Source organism: Ranitomeya imitator, chromosome 1, assembly GCF_032444005.1.
Source record: "Ranitomeya imitator isolate aRanImi1 chromosome 1, aRanImi1.pri, whole genome shotgun sequence".
Taxonomy (NCBI): domain Eukaryota; kingdom Metazoa; phylum Chordata; class Amphibia; order Anura; family Dendrobatidae; genus Ranitomeya; species Ranitomeya imitator.
The window spans coordinates 85,684,160-85,707,513 of NC_091282.1; the positions used below are offsets into that span (position 1 = coordinate 85,684,160).

General features: G+C 44.0%; 1 protein-coding gene across 1 annotated transcript in view; it reads right to left on the reverse strand.

Annotated features, from left to right (window-relative positions):
• Positions 1-23,354, reverse strand: part of PARP8 (poly(ADP-ribose) polymerase family member 8) — a 437,603-nt gene that overhangs the window by 7,871 nt on the left and 406,378 nt on the right. The gene's annotated exons all lie outside the window — the stretch shown is intronic.

The following is a 23,354-nucleotide window of genomic DNA, read 5'->3' on the forward strand; positions in this document are numbered from 1 at the left end:
GTATATTGCACAGCCACGTAGTATATTGCACAGCTACGTAGTATATAGCACAGCCCACGGAGTATATAGCACAGCCACGTAGTTTATAACACAGCCCACTGAGTATATAGCACAGCCACGTAGTATATAGCACAGCCCACGTAGTTTATAACAGCCCACGTAGCATATAGCACAGCTCACGTAGTATATAACAGCCCACGCACGCAATATATAACACAGCCCATGTAGTGTATAACACAGCCCACGTAGTATATAACAGCCCACGTAGTGTATAACACAGCCCACGTAGTATATAGCACAGCCACGTAGTATATAACAACCCACGTAGTGTATAACACAGCCCACGTAGTATATAGCACAGCCCACGTAGTATATAGCACAGCCCAGAGTATATAGCACAGCCACGTAGTATATAACACAGCCCACTGAGTATATAGCACAGCCACGTAGTATATAGCACAGCCCACGTAGTTTATAACAGCCCACGTAGCATATAGCACAGCTCACGTAGTATATAACAGCCCACGCACGCAGTATATAACACAGCCCATAGTAACATAGTAACATAGTTAGTAAGGCCGAAAAAAGACATTTGTCCATCCAGTTCAGCCTATATTCCATCATAATAAATCCCCAGATCTACGTCCTTCTACAGAACCTAATAATTGTATGATACAATATTGTTCTGCTCCAGGAAGACATCCAGGCCTCTCTTGAACCCCTCGACTGAGTTCGCCATCACCACCTCCTCAGGCAAGCAATTCCAGATTCTCACTGCCCTAACAGTAAAGAATCCTCTTCTATGTTGGTGGAAAAACCTTCTCTCCTCCAGACGCAAAGAATGCCCCCTTGTGCCCGTCACCTTCCTTGGTATAAACAGATCCTCAGCGAGATATTTGTATTGTCCCCTTATATACTTATACATGGTTATTAGATCGCCCCTCAGTCGTCTTTTTTCTAGACTAAATAATCCTAATTTCGCTAATCTATCTGGGTATTGTAGTTCTCCCATCCCCTTTATTAATTTTGTTGCCCTCCTTTGTACTCACTCTAGTTCCATTATATCCTTCCTGAGCACCGGTGCCCAAAACTGGACACAGTACTCCATGTGCGGTCTAACTAGGGATTTGTACAGAGGCAGTATAATGCTCTCATCATGTGTATCCAGACCTCTTTTAATGCACCCCATGATCCTGTTTGCCTTGGCAGCTGCTGCCTGGCACTGGCTGCTCCAGGTAAGTTTATCATTAACTAGGATCCCCAAGTCCTTCTCCCTGTCAGATTTATCCAGTGGTTTCCCATTCAGTGTGTAATGGTGATATTGATTCCTTCTTCCCATGTGTATAACCTTACATTTATCATTGTTAAACCTCATCTGCCACCTTTCAGCCCAAGTTTCCAACGTATCCAGATCCATCTGTAGCAGAATACTATCTTCTCTTGTATTAACTGCTTTACATAGTTTTGTATCATCTGCAAATATCGATATTTTACTGTGTAAACCTTCTACCAGATCATTAATGAATATGTTGAAGAGAACAGGTCCCAATACTGACCCCTGCGGTACCCCACTGGTCACAGCGACCCAGTTAGAGACTATACCATTTATAACCACCCTCTGCTTTCTATCACTAAGCCAGTTACTAACCCATTTACACACATTTTCCCCCAGACCAAGCATTCTCAGTTTGTGTACCAACCTCTTGTGCGGCACGGTATCAAACGCTTTGGAAAAATCGAGATATACCACGTCCAATGACTCACCGTGGTCCAGCCTATAGCTTACCTCTTCATAAAAACTGATTAGATTGGTTTGACAGGAGCGATTTCTCATAAACCCATGCTGATATGGAGTTAAACAGTTATTCTCATTGAGATAATCCAGAATAACATCCCTCAGAAACCCTTCAAATATTTTACCAACAATAGAGGTTAGACTTATTGGCACCACATTTGCTATGCGCCAGTCCTGCGGAACAGACCCTGTCGCTATAGAGTCCCTAAAAATAAGAAATAATGGTTTATCTATTACATTACTTAGTTCTCTTAGTACTCGTGGGTGTATGCCATCCGGACCCGGAGATTTATCTATTTTAATCTTATTTAGCCGGTTTCGCACCTCTTCTTGGGTTAGATTGGTGACCCTTAATATAGGGTTTTCATTGTTTCTTGGGATTTCACCTAGCATTTCATTTTCCACCGTGAATACCGTGGAGAAGAAGGTGTTTAATGAAGCCCATGTAGTGTATAACACAGCCCACGTAGTATATAACAGCCCACGTAGTGTATAACACAGCCCACGTAGTATATAGCACAGCCCACGTAGTATATAGCACAGCCACGTAGTATATTGCACAGCTACGTAGTATATAGCACAGCCACGTAGTATTTTGCACAGCCCACATAGTATATTGCACAGCCCACATTGTATATTGCACAACCCAAGTAGTATATTGCACAGCCTACGTAGTATATTGCACAGCTTACGTAGTATATTGCAAAGCCCACACAGTATATTGCACAGCCCACGTAGTATATTGCACAGCCCACGTAATAAATTGCACAGCGCACATAGTATATTGCACAGCCCACATAGTATACTGCACAGCCCACGTAGTATATTGCACGGCCCACGTAGTATATAGCAATGTGGGCATCATATCCTGTTAAAATAAGAATTAAAATAAAAAATAGTAACATACTCAACTTCCGTTGGACCCAGGATCCAGGCGAAGCGTTTACCGATGCTCCTCATGCGCTCCGGTCCCAAGAGTGCATTGCGGTCTCACGAGATGATGAAGTAGCGGTCTCACAAGACTGCTACGTCATCATCTCGCGAGATCGCAATGCATGGATCGGTCATTGGAGTGTCGCAAGGAGCGGGAAAGGCCTGTTCTGGATCCGAGGAGCCGACGGACGGTGAGTATATAACTATTTTTTTTTTTTTTTTTTAACATTAGATCTTTTTACTATTGATGCTGCATAGGCGAAATCAATAGTAAAAAGTTGGTCACACAGGGTTAATAGCAGCGTTAACGGAGTGCGTTTCACCGCGGCATAACTCGGTCCGTTAACGCTGCCATTAACCCTGTGTGAGCGCTGACTGGAGGGGAGTATGGACTGTGGGCACTGACTGCGGGGAGTAAGGAGCAGCCATTTTGCCGCCGGACTGTGCTCATTGCTGATTGGTCGTGGCTGTTTTGCCGCGACCAATCAGCGACTTGGCATTTCCGTTACAGACAGACAGACGGAAGTGACCCTTAGACAATTATATAGTAGATTTCACTGTCTTGCATTCAACAAAAAAACTGCATTCTGTAACTGATTATTTTAACCCCTTAAGCCCCAAGGTTATTTGCACGTTAATGACCGGGCCAATTTTTACAATTCTGACCACTGTCCCTTTATGATGATATAACTCTGGAACGCTTCAACGGATCCCGGTGATTCTGACACTGTTTTCTTGAGACATATTGTACTTCATGATAGCTGTAAAATTTATTTGCTATTACCTGTGTTTATTTGTGAAAAAAGCGGAAATTTGGTGAAAATTTTGAAAATTTCTCAATTTTCCAACTTTGAATATTTATGCCCTTAAATCACAGAGATATGTCGCACAAAATACTTAATAAGTAACATTTCCCACATGTCTACTTTACATCAGCACAACTTTGGAAACAATTTTTTTTTTTGTTAGGGAGTTATAAGGGTTAAAATTTGATCAGCAATTTCTCATATTTACAACACCTTTTTTTTTTTAGAGACCACATCACATTTGAAGCTATTTTGAGAGGTCTATATGAAAGAAAATAGCCGAGTGTGACACCATTCTAAAAACTGCACCCATCAAGGTGCTCAAAACCACATTCAAGAAGTTTATTAACTCTTCTGGTGCTTCACAGAATCGCCCGATCTATCAGTAAAAAAAGCATTAACCTGATCGCTAAACAGCATAGCGAGAAAAAAATTTGAAACGCCAGAATGACGTTTTTTTTTTTGGCGCCGCGACACTGCATTCAAATGCTATAACGGGCAATCAAAAAAACATATCTACACAAATGTGGTATCATTAAAAACATCAGCTCGGCACGCAAAAAACAAGCCCTCACATGGCCATATTGATGGAAAAATAAAAAAGTTATGGCTCTGGGAAGAAGGGGAGCGAAAAACGAAAACACAAAAATGAAAAAGGGCCGCGGCATGAAGGGGTTAAAAAAAATGAACATTTAATTTTTTTACACAAAACATTTACTTCAGCTCCAATTTGTTTTATTTTACCAAGGGTAACAGGAGAAAATTGACCCCAAAAGTTGTTGTACAATTTGTCCTGAGTACCCGATACCCCATATGTTGGGGTAAACCACTGTTTGGGCGCATGGCAGAGTTTGGAAGGGAAGGAGCGCCATTTGACTTTTCAAAGCAAAATTGGCTGGAATTGAGATGGGACGCCATGTTGTGTTTGGAGAGCCTCTAATGTGCCTAAACATTGAAACCCCCACAAGTGACACCATTTTGGAAAGTAGACCCCCAAAGGAACTTATCTAGATGTGTGGTGAGCACTTTGACCTATCAAGTGCTTCACAGAAGTTTATAATGTAGAGCCGTAAAAATAAAAAATATTTTTTCACAAAAATGAATTTTCACCCCCCATTTTTTATTTTCCCACGGTTACCAGAAGAAATTGTACTCCAAAAGTTGTTGTGCAATTTGTCCTGAGTACGCTGATACCCCATATGTGGGGGTAAATCACTGTTTGGGCGCATGGCAGAGCTCGGAAGGGAAGGAGTGCCGTTTGACTTTTCAATGCAAAATTGGCTGGAATTGAAATGGGACGCCATGTTGTGTTGGGGAGCCCCTGATGTGCCTAAACATGGAAACCCCCCACAAGTGACACCATTTTGGAAAGTAGACCCCCTTAAGGATCTTATCTAGATGTGTTGTGAGAGCTTTGAACCCCCAAGTGTTTCACTACAGTTTATGACGCAGAGCTGTGAAAATAAAAATTCTTTTTTTTTTTCCACAAAAATTATTTTTAAGCCCCCAGTTTTGTATTTTCCCCAGGGTAACAGGAGAAATTTGACACCAGAAGTTGTTGTCCAATTTGTCCTGAGTATGCTGATACCCCATATGTGGGGGGACCACCGTTTGGGCGCATGGCAGAGCTCGGAAGAAAAGGAGCGCCATTTGGAATGCAGACTTAGATGGATTGGTCTGCAGGCATCATGTTGCATTTGCAGAGCCCCTGATGTACCTAAACAGTAGAAACCCCCCACAAGTGAACCCCATATTGGAACCTAGACCCCCCAAGGAACTTATCAAGATGTGTTGTGAGAACTTTAAACCCCCAAGTATTTCACTACAGTTTATAACGCAGAGCCGTGAAAATAAAAAATCATTTTTTCCTCCAAAAATGTTTTTTTAGCCCCCACCTTTTTTTTTTAGGGACCACATCACATTTGAAGCTATTTTGAGGGGTCTATATGAAAGAAAATACCCGAGTGTGACACCATTCTAAAAACTGCACCCATCAAGGTGCTCAAAACCACATTCAAGAAGTTTATTAACTCTTATGGTGCTTCACAGGACATGAGCAGTACTATTACTTCGCATGTGGTGTCTCCCCCTTTGATGTGGGCTCCGGCGGTGAGCCCACATCAAAGTCGCGACATGTCAGCTGTTTTCTACAGCTGACATGTGCGCGCAATGGCGGCAGGTGAAATCGCGATTCACCCCAGCTATTAACCTGTTAAATGCCGCTGTCAAACGCTGACAGCGGCATTTAACGGCCATGCGGCCGGAAATGAGCGCATCGCCAATCCCCGTCACACGATCGAGGGTTGGCGATGTGTCAGGATGGTAACCATAGAGGTCCTTGAGACCTCTATGGTTACTGATGCCGGCCTGCTGTGAGCGCCCCCCTGTGGTCGGCGCTCATAGCACACCTGCAATTCAGCTACATAGCAGCGATCTGATGTTCGCTGCTATGTAGCTGAGCCGATCGAGTGGGGCCAGCTTCTAGCCTCCCATGGAGGCTATTAAAGCATGGCAAAAGTAAAAAAAATGTTTTTAAAAATATGAAAAAAAATAAAAAATATGAGAGTTTAAATCACCCCCCTTTCGTCCCATCCAAAATATAACAATAAAAAAAAATCAAACCTGCACATATTTGGTATCGCCGCGTTCAGAATCGCCCAATCTATCAGTAAAAAAAGCATTAACCTGATCGCTAAACAGCGTAGCGAGAAAAAAATTTGAAACGCCAGAATGACGTTTTTTTGTTTTTTGGCGCTGCGACACTGCATTCAAATGCAATAACGGGCAATCAAAAAAAACATATCTACACAAATGTGGTATCATTAAAAACATCAGCTCGGCACGCAAAAAACAAGTCCTCACATGGCCATATTGACGGAAAAATAAAAAAAGTTATGGCTCTGGGAAGGAGGGGAGTGAAAAACGAAAACACAAAAATGAAAAAGGGCCGCGGCATGAAGGGGTTAAAAAAAATGAACATTTAATTTTTTTTCACAAAACATTTACTTCAGCTCCAATTTGTTTTATTTTACCAAGGGTAACAGGAGAAAATTGACCCCAAAAGTTGTTGTACAATTTGTCCTGAGTACCCGATACCCCATATGTTGGGGTAAACCACTGTTTGGGCGCATGGCAGAGTTCGGAAGGGAAGGAGCGCCATTTGACTTTTCAATGCAAAATTGGCTGGAATTGAGATGGGACGCCATGTTGTGTTTGGAGAGCCTCTAATGTGCCTAAACATTGAAACCCCCACAAGTGACACCATTTTGGAAAGTAGACCCCCAAAGGAACTTATCTAGATGTGTGGTGAGCACTTTGACCTATCAAGTGCTTCACAGAAGTTTATAATGTAGAGCCGTAAAAATAAAAAATATTTTTTCACAAAAATGAATTTTCACCCCCCATTTTTTATTTTCCCACGGTTACCAGAAGAAATTGTACTCCAAAAGTTGTTGTGCAATTTGTCCTGAGTACGCTGATACCCCATATGTGGGGGTAAATCACTGTTTGGGCGCATGGCAGAGCTCGGAAGGGAAGGAGTGCCGTTTGACTTTTCAATGCAAAATTGGCTGGAATTGAAATGGGACGCCATGTTGTGTGGGGAGCCCCTGATGTGCCTAAACATGGAAACCCCCCACAAGTGACACCATTTTGGAAAGTAGACCCCCTTAAGGATCTTATCTAGATGTGTTGTGAGAGCTTTGAACCCCCAAGTGTTTCACTACAGTTTATGACGCAGAGCTGTGAAAATAAAAATTCTTTTTTTTTTTTCCACAAAAATTATTTTTAAGCCCCCAGTTTTGTATTTTCCCCAGGGTAACAGGAGAAATTTGACCCCAGAAGTTGTTGTCCAATTTGTCCTGAGTATGCTGATATCCCATATGTGGGGGGACCACCGTTTGGGCGCATGGCAGAGCTCGGAAGAAAAGGAGCGCCATTTGGAATGCAGACTTAGATGGATTGGTCTGCAGGCATCATGTTGCATTTGCAGAGCCCCTGATGTACCTAAACAGTAGAAACCCCCCACAAGTGACCCCATATTGGAACATAGACCCCCCAAGGAACTTATCAAGATGTGTTGTGAGAACTTTAAACCCCCAAGTATTTCACTACAGTTTATAACGCAGAGCCGTGAAAATAAAAAATCATTTTTTCCTCCAAAAATGTTTTTTTAGCCCCCACATTTTTATTTTCCCTAACCCTAGCCCCAACCCTAGCCCTAACCCTAACCCTAGCCCTAACCCTAGCCCTAAGCCTAGCCCTAACCCTAATGGAAAATGGAAATAAATACATTTTTTAATTTTTTATTTTTCCCTAACTAAGGGGGGTTTACTTTTATAGCGTTCTTTTAGCGGATTTTCATGACTGGCAGCCGTCACACACTAAAAGACGGTTTTTATTGCAAAAAATATTTTTTTGCGTTACCACATTTTGAGAGCTATAATTTTTCCATATTTTGGTCCACAGAGTCATGTGAGGACTTGTTTTTTCGAGACGAGTTGACGTTTTTATTGGTAACATTTTCGGGCACATAACATTTTTTGATCGCTTTTTATTCCGATTTTTGTGAGGCAGAATGACCAAAAAACAGCTATTCATGAATTTCTTTGGGGGAGGCGTTTATACCGTTCCGCCTTTGGTAAAATGGATAAAGCAGTTTTATTCTTTGGGTCAGTACGATTACAGCGATACCTCATTTATATCTTTTTTATGTTTTGGCGCTTTTATACGATAAAAACTATTTTATAGAAAAAATAATTATTTTTGCATCGCTTTACTCTGAGGACTATAACTTTTTCACTGATGATGCTGTATGGTGGCTCATATTTTGCGGGACAAGATGACGTTTTCAGCGGTACCATGATTATTTATATTCGTCTTTTTGATCACGTGCTATTCCACTTTTTGTTTGGCAGTATGATAATAAAGTGTTGTTTTTTGCCTCTCTTTTTTTTTATGGTGTTCACTGAAGGGGTTAACTAGTGAGACAGTTTTATAGGTCGGGTCATTATGGACGCAGCGATGCTAAATGTGTGTACTTTTATTGTTTTTTTTTTGTTTAGATAAAGGAATGTATTTATTGGAACAATATATATATATATATTTTATGTTTTTATTTATTTATTTAGGAATTTTTTTTTTTACACATGTAAATATTTTTTTTTTACTTTTTTACTTTGCCTTGGGGGAGGGGGGGTATCACAGTAACGTGACAGATCGCTGATCTGACACTTTGCTGTGCACTGTGTCAGATCAGCGATCACACAGGCACAGCAGGGAGGCTTCCCATCGCTTGCTCTGAGCAGGCGCTTGTAAGCCACCTCCCTGCAGGACCCGGATGCAGCCCCGTGGCCATTTTGGATCCGGGGCCTGCAAGGAGGAGACGCTCGGTACAAGGTGAGCACATCGCCTTGTACCGAGGGTCTCAGGGAAGCTCGCCGGGAGCCCCCTCCCTGCACGATGCTTCCCTATGCCCCCGGAACGCTGCGATCATGTTTGATCGCAGTGTGTCGGGGGTTAATTTGCCAGGGCGGTCCGTGACCACTCCTGGCACATAATTCTGGATGTCAGCTGCGATAGTCAGCTGACACCCGGCCGCGATCGGCTGCGCTTCCGATTGCTATGACGTACTATCCCGACCCTGGGAATTAAGTCCCAGGTCACCTTGAGGGGATAGTACGTCAAATGGAATTAAGGGGTTAAAGCAAATCAATCAGTGAGCAATTAAAGAAAAAAATTGAAGCACAGCTTGGATATTCAAAGTATTCTATTATTTCAGTATTTTCCTGAAAAAAACATTAAAAATGGTAAATGGTAGAAAAAAAGTTATCAATCATTATGTATCTTCAGTATTTTCTGATAAATATACTGAACCAAATTAAGGGCATCCTTTCAGCCCCAAAAACTATTTATCTGCGCATGTAGCTCTTTCAAGGACAAGTTCAGCAATACCTTTCCATGGCTGGTCTGTTCCTCCATTATTAAGAAATCAACTTTTGAATTGATGTGCAAAAGAGGCTGAAAATCTGAAATCTTTGGCAGTAAAAGCCAGGGGTGATTAGTCAAGGGGACCCTGCCCACTACCTCAAGTAGTAGTACCGTAAGGTCTTTCCGGTGTGCTTGTATAGGGGGAGACCTGTCAGTCATTGCCAGCGAGTACAAAAAAAACGCCAGGGGCTGGCCTTTTTGAATAGCTATCCAAGCGGCTTTTAAAGCATGCTTCCCCCTTAAGAAAGTTAATAATAATAATAATAATAATTTTATTTCTATAGCGCCGGCATATTCCGCAGCACTTTACATTTAGAGGGGACTTGTACATACAATAGTCCTTACAGCATAACAATAAACACATAGATCAAAACAGATACCAAGAGGAATGAGAGCCCTGCTCGCAGCTTACAATCTATAAGGAAAAGGGGAGACACGAGAGGTGGATGGTAACAATTGCTTTAGTTGTTCGGACCAGCCATAGTGTGCCTAAACAGTAGAAACCCCACAAGTGACCCCATTTTGGAAACTAGACCCCCAAAGGAACTTATCTAGATATGTGGTGAGCACTTTGAACCCCTAAGTGCTTCACAGAAGTTTACAACGCAGAGCCATGAAAATAAAAAATAATTTTTCATTCCTCAAAAATTATGTTTTAGCAAGCTATTTTTTTATTTTCGCAAGGGTAACAGGAGAAATTGGACCCCAATAGTATGCTGATACCCCATATGTTGGGGTAAACCATTGTTTGGGCGCACATCGGGGCTCGGAAGGGAGGGAGCACCATTTGACTTCTTGAACGCAAGATTGGCTGGAACCAATGGTGGCGCCATGTTGCGTTTGGAGACCCCTGATGTGCCTAAACAGTGGAAACCCCTCAATTCTAACTCCAACCCTAACCCCAACACACCCCTAACCCTAATCCTAACCCTAATCCCAAGCCTAACCCAACACACCCCTAACCCTAACCATAACCCTAACCCTAACCACAAGCCTAATTTTAACCCTATTTCCAATCCTAGCCCTAATTCCAACCCTAACCCTAAGGCTATGTGCCCACGTTGCGGATTCGTGTGAAATTTTTCCGCACCATTTTTGAAAAATCCCCAGGTAACTGCGTTTTACCTGCGGATTTACCGCGGATTGCCAGTGTTTTTTGTGCAGATTTCACCTGCGGATTCCTATTGAGGGACAGGTGTAAAACGCTGCGAAATCCGCACAAAGAATTGACATGCTGCGGAAAATACAACGCAGCTTTTCCATGCGGTATTTTCCGCACCATGTGCACAGCGGATTTGGTTTTCCATAGGTTTACATGGTACTGTAAACTTGATGGAAAACTGCTACGAATACGCAGCGGCCAATCCGCTGCGGATCCGCAGCCAAATCACAATGATCAAAATGTACCTGGAACGCATCTGCCGGCCGGCAGATTGGGCAGGCACACTGTGCATGCGCTCACCATTTTGGAAGATGGCGGTGCCCATGGAGAAGACGGATGGACACCGGGAGGCTCGGTAACTATGAGGGGGTGGGATCGGAGCACGGTGGGGGGGTGGATCGGAGCATGGGGGGGTGGATCGGAGCAGGGAGAGGCAGACAGGAGGATGGGGGGAGAGGACAGGAGCGGACCACAGTACGGGACAGAAAGGAGGACTGGGGAGGAGATCGGTGGCGGTGTCGGGGGGCAGATCAGGGTTTCCAGCCATGGACGATGTTATTGCAGCATCGACCATGGCTGGTTTGTAATATTTTACCACTTTTCATAGGTGAAATATTACAAATTGCTCTGATTGGCTGTTGAAAGTGAAACAGCCAATCAGAGCGATCGTAGCCAGGAGGGGGCGAAGCCACCCCCCTGGGCTGAAGTACCACTCCCCCTGTCCCTGCAGATCGGGTGAAATTGGAGTTAACCCTTTCACCCGATCTGCAGGGACGCGATCCCTCCATGACGCTACATATGTGTCACAGGTCGGATTGGCACCGACTGTCATGAAGCCTACGTGGCGTCACAGGTCGGGAAGGGGTTAAAGTATACCTGGTGGAGAGTGACATACCAGCGCTGGCTTGTCAAGGTAAGGAGGCTTATTCGCCGTGCAATGCTCCTCTGGGAAATTTTATATGCAAATTGCCTCTTCAGAGAAAAAGAGAACTTGAACTCTATAGCGCCACCTGTTGGAAGTAGCGATCCTACAAGACACAATCAACCTTTTAAAGATTCTTGCAATATGACTTCGCACTGACGAGGGTCAACGTCCCAAAACACCGTGTCTGCGAATTGAGATACTGATTTGACCCCTATCCTAAGTTATATTGCATATCAGAGAGGGGTGGAGATAGATAGAAAACAAGCAGGTAAGATGGTGGCCTTGCCGTGATGCACCAAGTGCCTGTACTTGGTTTGAACAGTCATTCTTTGCTAACAGACTCCATTTAATTGGGAAAGTCGCATTCTCCTTCCCTCCAGCAACCTGTAATGACTTAATATCATACACAGTGTAAGTCTGTACACATTCAGTAATGTTCTTAGTTTAAAAAATGTGAATAAAGTAATACAGTATGAAAAAGAAATGGAAATGGAGAGAGGAGGGGGATGCTGCTGCAGTCAAAGGCTATGTGAACACAATGCGTTTTTGATTCATTTTCGCGGCTTTTTTTATGCGCATAATTGCTCCAAAATCTCAATGAAATACTAAAGCAAGGTAAATCAATGACAATCCTGAAGTGCTGTGCACATGATCAGTAAAATTCAGTCCGTATTTGCAGCGTTTTATTTTCTGCAGCATCTCAATTTTTTTTTTGCGTTTCTGCAGCGTTTTTGACTCATTGACTTCAATTGAGTCAGTCAAATCTGCAGCAAAAACGCAGATGTAAAAAGGTTTGCATATTTGCTGCTTATTGTCTGAAGATTTTCTGCCAAAAACACTGCGTATTGTCAGAAGTAAATGAAGTCAGAAGGAGGAAGAGTGTGTGGGTGGAGAATAAGTGTGTGGGCGGAGAATAAGTGTGTATGTCTCTGTGTGGGGGCGGAGAATATGTGCATGTGTCTGTGTGTGTGTACTCATGTGACGAACAGCCTATTAAGCGATGTCTGATGGGACTACTACTTCCATAAGGCTACGTCTTTTGTCTCATTTAACAGATACAGCATGAGGCGATGATGGGAGAATAATCTCATCATCCGGCGCCTGTGTTCAATTGTAAATCAGAACATTTACATAATTACATACATATTCACATACAATATACATAATAATAATAATCTTTATTTTTATATAGCGCTAACATATTCCGCAGCGCTTTACAGTTTTGCACACATTATCATCACTGTCCCCGATGGGGCTCACAATCTAAATTCCCTATCAGTATGTCTTTGGAATGTGGGAGGAAACCAGAGTGCCTGGAGGAAACCCACGCAACCATGGGGAGAACATACAAACTCCTTGCAGTTGTTGTCAAATGTGGGATTAGAACCCAGGACTCCAGCGCTGCAAGGCTGCAGTGCTATCCACTGAGCCGCCGTGCTGCCCATGCACTGAACACCTAATCCCCGATGCCCGTGTCTCCTGCAAACAATCAAAAATAATAAACTAACATATACTTACCTTTCCACCATAGCCCATTAAATACCGAGTGTCCCATGTCAACCTCACCTGGCCGCCGGCGATACACTGACAGGAGTTAATAGCTGATCAGCTCTAATGCTCTCACTTACGGCACCGCTGCGTGAGAAAGTTCTCACACAGCGGTAGTGCCATAAGTAAGAGCACCGGAGCTGATGAACTCCGGTGAACTCTCATGACAGCTCAGTGATACACTTCGGGAGCGATTACCTCCTGTCAGTGTATCGCTGGAGGCCGGGTAGAGCGGTCACATCTCCAAATGTGACTGTTGTACAGCGAGATCACCAAGGGACACTCGATATTAAATGGACTATGTCGGATAGGATAGTATTATATGTTGTTTTATTATTTTTTTATTGTTTGCAGGAGACGTGGGTGTTGGGGAATAGGCATTCAGTAAGCACGGTAAATTTAGATTCCATAAAGGAGTCTGTGTGCTTATTTCAAATAAAGGACTTTATTCGGGCTGTGTCTTTATTTACCATGTACTATAGGATTATTAATGGGTAGGTGTCTTATAGACGCCTCTCCATTACTAACCTGTGGGCTTAATGTCACCTGACAATACAAAGGTAACATCAACCCCACAAATATGAACCCCCACATGCCACCGCTACAGGACAAGTGGGAAGAACGAGGCTAGGTGCCAGAATTGGCGCATCTACAAGGGGCAGCTGAGAGCTGATGTTTTTAGCCTGGGGGGCCAATATCCATGGCCCCATCCCAGGCTATTAATATCAGGCCACAGCGACCTGCCTAGCCTTTGCTGGTTCGATTTTATAGGGGGACCCCATTTCAATTTTTTTCTGGGGTTCCCTTGTAAACTAGCCAGTAAAGGCTAAGCAAACAGATGTGAGCTGATATTAATAGCCTGGGAACCTTTGGCTATTAGCTCCTTCCCAGAATATTAAAGGGAACCTGTTACCCCGAAAATCGCGGGTGAGGTAAGCCCACCGGCATCAGGGGCTTATCTACAGCATTCTGTAATGCTGTAGATAAGCCCCCGATGTTACCTGAAAGAAGAGAAAAAGACGTTATATTATACTCACCCAGGGGCGGTCCCGCTGCTGGTCAGGTCGGATGGGCATCTCCGGTCCGCTGCGGCGCCTCCCATCTTCATTACAAGACGTCCTCTTCTGATCTTCAGTCACGGCTCCGGCGCAGGCGTACTTTGCTCTGCCCTGTTGAGGGCAGAGGATAGTACTGCAGTGCGCAGGCGCCGGAAAGGTCAGAGGCCCGGCGCCTGCGCACTGCAGTACTTTGTCTGCCCTCAACAGGGCAGAGCAAAGTACGCCTGCACCGGAGCCGTGGCTGAAGATCAGAAGAGGACGTCTTGTAATGAAGATGGGAGGCGCCGCAGCGGACCGGAGACGCCCGTTTGACCCTCACCCCTGGGTGAGTATAATCTAACGTCTTTTTCTCCTTTTTCAGGTAACATCGGGGGCTTATCTACAGCATTACAGAATGCTGTAGATAAGCCCCTGATGCCGGTGGGCTTACCTCACCCGCGAATTTCGGGGTGACAGGTTCCCTTTAACATCAGCCGTCACCTTTCCCTCTGCTGGTTATAAAAATTATGCGGGAGCGTACGCAATTTTTTTTTTTGAAAAATAAACAGATATTGCATTTCACGCAGATTTTTGACAGTTGCTGTTTTGTTACAGCATGTATAGGTTAATTATGTTAATGCTCCTACATAGACTGGTGACTGTGTGTGTGTGTCTTTATTTAATATTAACCCCTTTCTGACATTAGACGTACTATCCCGTCGAGGTGGGGTGGGCCCCTATAACCACCGACGGGATAGTACGTCATATGTGATCGGCAGCGATCACGGGGGAGCGCCGCCGATCGCGGCCGGGTGTCAGCTGTTTATCGCAGCTGACATCCGGCACTATGTGCCAGGAGCGGTCACGGACCGCCCCCGGCACATTAACCCCTGGCACACCGTGATCAAAGATGATCGCGATGTGCCGGCGGTATAGGGAAGCTTCCCGCAGGGAGGGGGCTCCCTGCGGGCTTCCCTGAGCCCCCCGCAGCAACGCGATGTGATCGCGTTGCTGCGAGGGTCTTACCTCCCTCCCTGCCTGCTCCAGCCCTGGATCCAAGATGGCCGCGGATCCGGGTCCTGCAGGGAGGGAGGTGGCTTCACAGAGCCTGCTCAGAGCAGGCACTGTGAAGCCTGCAGAACTGTAAGTCAGATCAGTGATCTGACAGAGTGCTATGCAAACTGTCAGATCATTGATCTGTGATGTCCCCCCCTGGGACAAAATAAAAAAGTAAAAAAAAAAATTTGAAATGTGTAAAAAAAAAAAATAAAAAAAAAATTCCTAAATAATGAAAAAAAAAAAAATTATTCCCATAAATACATTTCTTCGTCTAAATAATAAAAAAAACAATAAAAGTACACATATTTAGTATCGCCGCGTCCGTAACGACCCAACCCATAAAACTGGCCCACTAGTTAACCCCTTCAGTAAACACCGTAAGAAAAAAAATAAAAAAACCAGGCAAAAAACAACGCTTTATTATCATACAGCCGAACAAAAAGTGGAATAACACGCGATCAAAACAACAGATATAAATAACCATGGTACCGCTGAAAACATCATCTAGTCCCGCAACAAAAGAGCCACCATACAGCATCATCAGCAAAAAAATAAAAAAGTTATAGTCCTGAGAATAAAACGATGCAAAAATAATTATTTTTTCTGTAAAATAGTTTTTATTGTATAAAGGTGCCAAAACATAAAAAATGATATAAATGAGGTGACGCTGTAATCGTACTGACCCGAAGAATAAAACTGCTTTATCAATTTTACCAAACGCGGAACGGTATAAACGCCTCCCCCAAAAGAAATTCATGAATAGCTGGTTTTTGGTCATTCTTCCTCACAAAAATCGGAATAAAAAGCGATCAAAAAATGTCACGTGCCTGAAAATGATACCAATAAAAACGTCAACTCGTTCCGCAAAAAACAAGACCTCACATGACTCTGTGGACCAAAATATGGAAAAATTATAGCTCTCAAAATGTGGTAACGCAAAAAATATTTTTTGCAATAAAAAGCGTCTTTCAGTGTGTGACGGCTGCCAATCATAAAAATCCACTAAAAAACCCGCTATAAAAGTAAATCAAACCCCCCTTCATCACCCCCTGAGTTAGGAAAAAATTAAAAAAATGTATTTATTTCCATTTTCCCATTAGGGCTAGGGCCAGGGTTAGGGCTAGGGTTAGGGCTAGGGTTAGGGATAGGGCTAGGGTTAGGGCTAGGGTTAGGGCTAGGGTTAGGGCTACAGTTAGGGTTGGGGCTACAGTTAGGGTTGGGGCTACAGTTAGGGTTAGGGTTTAGATTACATTTACAGTTGGGAATAGGGTTGGGATTAGGGTTAGGGGTGTGTCAGGGTTAGAGGTGTGGTTAGGGCTAGTGTTGGAATTAGGGTTAGGGGTGTGTTTGGATTAGGGTTTCAGTTATAATTGGGGGGTTTCCACTGTTTAGGCACATCAGGGGCTCTCCAAACACGACATGGCGTCCGATCTCAATTCCAGCCAATTCTGCATTGAAAAAGTAAAACAGTGCTCCTTCCCTTCCGAGCTCTCCCGTGTGCCCAAACAGGGGTTTACCCCAACATATGGGGTATCAGCGTACTCAGGACAAATAGGACAATAACTTTTGGGGTCCAATTTCTCCTGTTACCTTTGGGAAAATACAAAACTGGGGGCTAAAAAATAATTTTTGTGGGAAAAAAAAAGATTTTTTATTTTCACGGCTCTGCGTTATAAACTGTAGTGAAACACTTGGGGGTTCAAAGTTCTCACAACACATCTAGATAAATTCCCTGGGTGGTCTAGTTTCCAATATGGGGTCACTTGTGGGGTGTTTCTACTGTTTAGGTACATTAGGGGCTTTGCAAACGCAATGTGACGCCTGTAGACTATTCCATCTAAGTCTGCATTCCAAATGGCACTCCTTCCCTTCTGAGCCCTCCCATGCGCCCAAACGTTGGTTCCCCCCACATATGGGGTACCAGCGTACTCAGGACAAATTGGACAACAACTTTTGGGGTCGAATTTCTCCTCTCACCCTCGGGAAAATACAAAACTGGGGGCTAAAAAATAATTTTTTGGGGAAAGTTTTTTTTTATTATTTTCACGGCTCTGCGTTACAAACTGTAGTGAAACACTTGGGGGTTCAAAGCTCTGAAAACACATCTAGATGAGTTCCTTAGGGTGTCTAGTTTCCAAAATGGTGTCACTTGTGGGGGGTTTCTACTGTTTAGGTACATTAGGGGCCAGGCTCAGACTGGCCCATCGGGGAACCGGAGGATCCTCCGGTGGGCCCTGGCACTGACACCTGCTGGCAAGGCCTCCCCCCGCTCCAGGGCCCCCTCCCCCGCCGCCGCCCGCCTTGAATACTCACCCTGCTCCAGCGATGGTCTCGGCGTCTGCACTGCAGCTCGTCCTGAACGAGCTGTCACGTGACACCGCTCATTAAGATCATGAATATGCGCATATTCATGATCTTAATGAACGGTGTCACATGACCGCTCAAGCAGGAAGAAGGTGCTGCGTCGGCGCCGCCGCCTGGAGTCGGGACAGAGCGCGAGGGATGTCGGCACGGCCGTGCAGTGGGACAGGTGAGTATGAGGGATGGGGGGACGGGGGGATGAAGGAGGACATAAGCTGGCGCGCCGAGCAGGAGCGGGTGCAGGTGCGGAGAGATAAGCCGCCATGCAGGGGGGAATATAAGACATGCAGGGGGGAATATGAGCCATGCAGGGGGGAATATGAGCCATGCAGGGGGGAATATGAGCCATGCAGGAGGGAATATGAGCCATGCAGGGGGGAATATGAGCCATGCAGGGGGGAATATGAGCCATGCAGGGGGGAATATGAGCCATGCAGGGGGGAATATGAGCCATGCAGGAGGGAATATGAGCCATGCAGGGGGGAATATGAGTCATGCAGGGGGGAATATGAGCCATGCAGGGGGGAATATGAGCCATGCAGGGGGGAATATGAGCCATGCATACAGGGGGGAATATGAGCCATGCATACCGGGGGGAATATGAGCCATGCATACAGGGGGGGAATATGAGCCATGCATACAGGGGGGGAATATGAGCCATGCATACAGGGGGGAATATGAGCCATGCATACAGGGGGGAATATGAGCCATGCAGTGGGGACTATGAGCCATGTAGGGGGGAATATGAGCCATGCAGGGGGGACTATGAGCCATGCATACAGGGCGGACTATGAGCCATGCATACAGGGGCGGAATATGAGCCATGCATACAGGGGGGGGGGGATATGAGCCATGCATACAGGGGCGGACTATGAGCCATTCATACAGGGGGGAATATAAGCCATGCATACAGGGGGGGATATGAGCCATGCAATGGGGGGGGGGGGATATGAGCCATGCATACATGGGGAGATATGAGTTATGCATACAGGAGGGGGTAATATGAGCTATGTATATGGGATAGGAGCGAGATGAGCCATGCATACAGGAGGGGGGGTCATTATACAGTATTGAGCATCATGTGTGGCCATTATACACTATGGAGCATCATGTGTGGCCGTTATACAGCATGGAGCATCATGTGTGGCCGTTATACAGTATGGAGCATCATGTGGGACCATTATACAGTATGGAGCATCATGTGTGGCCGTTATACAGTATGGAGCATCATGTGCAGTCATTATACAGTATGCAGCATCATGTGTGGCCATTATACAGTATTGAGCATCATGTGTGGCCATTATACAGTATGGAGCATCATGTGTGGCCATTATACAGTATGGAGCATCATGTGTGGCCATTATACAGTATTGAGCATCATGTGTGGCCATTATACACTATGGAGCATCATGTGTGGCCGTTATACAGTATGGAGCATCATGTGCGGTCATTATACAGTATGGAGCATCATGTGCGGTTATTATACAGTATGGAGCATCATGTGTGGCCATTATACAGTATGGAGCATCATGTGTGGTGGCCGTTATACAGTATTGAGTGGTTGGGACGTGGATATGGGTGTGACTAGTTGAGAAATGGGTCTGGTCAGAGGCGTGACCTAAAATTTGCCGCGGCGCACTACGCGCGCCACAAACTTAATACCTATTTCCCTTCAAAAGTTGGGAGGTATGGTACCACATTTGCCAGATCACGGCAAGTGCCGCAAATCCCATAGGGAATGAATGAGGCCGAACGCACTGTTGCCATAAGTGATCCGTTATGCGGCAGATGCAGAAAAACTGCCCGATCTGCTGCAAAAGGCGACTTTCACATCAGCGATTCTTGCTAAAGTCACTGCCGATAGTGTCATACTCACCAAAGGGGAGGCAGCACTAAAAGTGCCTAGGGCAGCAGAAACTCTAAATACGGCCCTGGGGGGCTACATTATATTCTGTGGGGGGACTGCATTATACTCAAGGTACTACATTATATTATGGGGGGCTACATCATACTATATGAGGGGTTACAGTATACTCTATGGGGGGCTGCATTATATTCTGTGGTGGGGCTGCATTATTCTCTCAGGGGACAACATAATATTATGGGGGCTACATCATACTATATGAGGGGGCTACAGTATACTCTATGGGGGGGCTGCATTATATTCTGTGGTGGAACTGCATTCTCTCAGGGGACTACATTATATTCTGTGGTGGGTGGCATTACACTATATGGGGGGGGGGCTGCATTATACCCTATGGGGTGCTACATTATATTCTATGGTGGGGACTGCGTCATACCTGAGAGGGTTGCATTATATTTTGTGGGGTGCTGAATTATATTCTATGAGAGGGGACTGCATTATATTTTATGAGGGGGCTACATTATATTCTGTGAGGGGGCAACCCCAACCCTTGCTACATTATTAAGACGTGAACTACCTTATATTATACCCTGATATTAGCGCTTTTTACCGCACAATTGGTGGTCTTGTATCTATTTCTATGTAGCTACATAGTGGGCCCCAAGAATGATTTTCTCTGGTGGGCCCAAGGTGCTCCAGTCCAACGCTGTTAGGGGCTCTGCAAACGCAATGTGACACCTGCAGACCATTCCATCTAAGTCTGCATTCCAAATGGAGCTCCTTCCCTTCTGAGCCCTCCCATGCGCCCAAACAGTGGTTCCCCCCACATATTGTGTATAATCGCACTCTGGACAAATTTTGGGGTCCAATTTCTCCTGTTATCCTCGGGAAAATACAAAACTGGGGGCTAAAAAAATAATTTTTGTGGGAAAAAATTTTTGTTTTATTTTTACGGCTCTGCATTATAAACTTCTGTGAAGCCCTTGGTGGGTCAAAGCGCTCAAAACACATCTAGATAAGTTCCTTAGGGGGTCTACTTTCCAAAATGGTGTCGCTTGTGGGGGGTTGCAATGTTTAGGCACATCACTGGCTCTCTAAACGCAACATGGCGTCCCATCTCAATTCCTGTCAATTTTGCATTGAAAAGTCAAATGGCGCTCCTTCCCTTCCGAGCTCTCCCATGCGCCCAAACAGTGGTATACCCCCACATATGGGGTATCAGCGTACTCAGGACAAATTGTACAACAACTTTTGGGGTCCAATTTCTTCTCTTACCCTTGGGAAAATAAAAAATTGGGGGCGAAAAGATAATTTTTGTGAACAAATATGATTTTTTATTTTTACGGTTCTGCATTATAAACTTCTGTGAAGCACTTGGTGGGTCAAAGTGCTCACCACACCTCTAGATAAGTTCCTTAGGGGGTCTACTTTCCAAAATGGTGTCACTTGTGGGGGGTTTCAATGTTTAGGCACATCAGGGGCTCTCCAAACGCAACATGGTGTCCCATCTCGATTCCAGTCAATTTTGCATTGAAAAGTCAAATGGTGCTCCTTCGCTTCTGAGCTCTGTCATGCGCCCAAACAGTGGTTTACCCCCACATATGGGGTATCGGTGTACTCAGGACAAATTGCACAACAACTTTTGGGGTCCATTTTCTCCTGTTACCCTTGGTAAAATAAAACAAATTGGAGCTGAAGTAAATTTTTTGTGAAAAAAAGTTAAATGTTCATTTTTATTTAAACATTCCAAAAATTCCTGTGAAACACCTGAAGGGTTAATAAACTTCGTGAATATGGTTTTGAGCACCATGAGGGGTGCAGTTTTTAGAATGGTGTCACACTCGGGTATTTGCTATCATATAGACCCTTCAAAATGACTTCAAATGAGATGTGGTCCCTAAAAAAAATGGTGTTGTAAAAATGAGAAATTGCTGGTCAACTTTTAACCCTTATAACTCCCTAACAAAAAAAAATTTTGGTTCCAAAATTGTGCTGATGTAAAGTAGACATGTGGGAAATATTACTTATTAAGTATTTTGTGTGACATATCTCTATGATTTAATTGCATAAAAATTCAAAGTTGGAAAATTGCGAAATTTTCATAATTTTCCCCAAATTTCCATTTTTTTCACAAATAAACGCAGGTACTATCAAAGAATTTTTACCACTGTCATGAAGTACAATATGTCACGAGAAAACAATGTGAGAATCACTGGGATCCGTTGAAGCGTTCTAGAGTTATAACCTCATAAAGGGACAGTGGTCAGAATTGTAAAAATTGGCCCGGTCATTAACGTGCAAACCACCCCTGGGGGTAAAGGGGTTAACGAGAGTATCTGGCTGAAGAGTTTGAACAAGAAAATTACATCACATTTTTTTTTAAATAATATATCTTTATTTATGGATTTACAAAAATGCATGAAAAAACATATGCAAAACGCATTAAAAATACATAAAAAACACGGGTATTTTCAGCTACATTTTTCTGCCAAGAGATGCTGAAACCTTACAGAAATTTCTGCAAGCAAATATCCAATGTGCGCACATAGCCTAAATGCTTCCATAAAACAGAATCAGAGAAGGGGGTATCTCCTATATGTATCTGAGGGACATATCTGATTTGAGCATACAGTACGGTTCTTTAGGATGTATGGAAAGAGAAAATGAGTATTTAGTGAAGGACTCAGAATATGCAGATTATGTACAAGCCTGTCTACACCAAAGCAAAAAAATTTCACATCTACGACTGCCGGGCAGGGATTTTTTGATAGTTTGTGAACTTTTAATGATATATAGCTAAAATATTATCTCCTTGTGCTTTTCACTTGATCCCCTATCGTCCTCCAAAGGTTACAACAGAATTACTGTCCCCAGATGTAGGAAAAATAATCATTGAGGCAATGAATGCTTGCTTTGGTAGATTGGGCAAACAACACATCATTCTTAGCATAAGACAGGTTTATAATGAAATGAACAGCACACAGCTCCGGACTTCAGTCTTTAATATTAATAAATCACCTCCATGTGTAGGCATACCGCACTGTGCAGGGGAGTGATTTACTACTACTCTTCGGCCTCATGGTTATTCCTTCGTTACTGATACTCAATCCCAGCCACATTTAATGTCACGCTGTATATCTTGTCGTTAGATTTTGACAATATAGTTTTTACCATATATTGAAACATAATAAAGCAAATGTTGGGGAGATGAAGCTCAGACATACAACAGAACTGGAGATCGGTGAACTTGACCAGTAAAGCTCGGGGTCTGTACTGAACACCCACTGTTTGGGTACAGACCCCGAACACGGACTTCGCCAGGAAGTCTGTGTTACTGTTCGGGTTCGGCGGGCGTTAGGTGAGTATAACTGTGTTTGTTATTTTTAAATAAAAAAGTAAAAGTGTGTTTTTTTTTTATTTCAAACAAAGGACTTTATTCTTGCTCTGTGTTTATTTACAATGGTCACCGAACAATACAAAGGTGACATCAACCCCAAAAAATATTAACCTTGCTTGCCACCGTCACATGGCAAGAGGGAAGAGCTGGGCAAAGTGCCAGAATTGGGGCATCTAGTAGATTTGCCTTTTCTGGGGAAGCTGTGGGCTGCTATTTTTGTGCTGCAGGGGGATAATATCCATAGCCCCTTACCAGCCTGAAAATACCAGCCCTCAGATATCTGCTTTAGCTTGACTGGTTGACAAAAATGGGAGGAAAACACATGTTGTTTTTTTTAAATTATTTATTTAAATCATTTTAAAAAACAGTGAGGGGACCCACCTGTTCTTGATAACCAGCCATGATAAAGCTGACAGCCGAGGGTTACAGCCCACAGCTGTCAGATTTGCCTGGCTGGTTATAAAAAAATACAGGGAAAC